Source organism: Morone saxatilis, unplaced genomic scaffold, assembly GCF_004916995.1.
Source record: "Morone saxatilis isolate NCDOM2014 unplaced genomic scaffold, NCSU_SB_2.0 Contig18, whole genome shotgun sequence".
NCBI lineage: Eukaryota > Metazoa > Chordata > Actinopteri > Moronidae > Morone > Morone saxatilis.
In genome coordinates this window covers 27,883,194-27,884,594 of record NW_023339740.1, presented here as the reverse complement: position 1 = coordinate 27,884,594, position 1,401 = coordinate 27,883,194, and positions in this window count along the sequence as shown.

The window sequence follows — 1,401 nt, the reverse complement described above, 5'->3', positions numbered from 1 at the left end:
CTCATGCTGTTGATCTAACCCTGATTACAACAATAACCTCAACCAGCCAACAGTTTCTGGGCTTTTAAGTAATTATACAATATATGTGAAGACTGCTTCAACTCACATGAGGAGTCTCTGTCCTCATTTTATTTCTCACAGGTCAGTAAAGGTAAAACACAGCTGATCCGAACTGCACACTCTTTGTTCTTTATGCTCCCTGCCACTCTCTAATGTCCTGAAAAGAGAATTTCTTACATTTTAAAGTCAGTTTACGTGCCCAGAAGGTTTGTGTTAAAAGGGTGTGGAGTGTGGAAGACAACAGTGTTTACCAGGCAGGGAAGAGCTCTCAGACAGTCTCAAACTAAAGCTATTATTGCAGACCTGTTTTAGGGATGCAGCAATTGGACTGATATCGATACAGATTTTTGGGCTATTCGACCTTTGGTTGCTAGGGAAACAAAATCTACAAAAATAAGCATCTGTGCCTTGTTGAAGCTCAGTCTATTTCTATTCTCATCCAAGATGTGAGACCAGAGCTGAACAGCTGCTCACTGTCAGTGCTGCTGTAAGGAGCACATCAGTATTAACATACAATAAGTGTCAGTGCTGGAAAACCGAGGTGATTATAGTTGGAAATAACAAACAACATTTAGCAACAGATAGAGTTCGGCCACTGATATCGGTGAATGGCATCTTAGTTGGTCTTACTTGTAATTTAGGAACGCAATTGTCTTAAAAAAGGAAAGTAAATATAAGTATTAGTTGTACTAAAATAGCAAGTGAAATGTAGACAGAATGAACTTTAGCTGTGTGTATCTAATAAACTGTTTCTTTTATCATCTCTATCACACCGTATCGATCAGATCGGTTTGGTGAGAAAGTTTAACTTCCGCTCTCCACGGACCTGAGCGCTGTTACCAGCTCACACTGGATCGTTACTTTCCAGCTGGCCAGCCGGATACACGTTGGTCTGAGTGTGTGTGTGTGTGTGTGTGTGTGTGATTGAGCCTTTTTTCACATTTTCTTCCTGGTGTGTACACTGTACATCTGTTTTGAGGCTTTTGCTACTCGTCCACTTGTGGGTGTCTGTGTTTGTATCTGGTGATGTGTATCCATGTGTCTTTGTGTTTTTCTTTTGTGTGTGTGTGTGTGTGTGAGAGAGAGAGAGTGTGTGTGTGTGTGTGTGTCCTCCCAGGGGTCCTGTGGCATTCAGTTCACAGGTTGGCAGGAGGATGTGAAGGTCAGGAAGCTCCACTGCAGGTCAACAGTCATTAAAACACACATGTTACACCACACAGAGTTACGTATCCACTTTCATCTCACAGTGGTCGGTATATTAGAGCGGTTCTACATCAGAGCCGCTGATATAATGAATATCATACATACATTTGAATTAGAAGACAGTTGGGATTAGAGAGA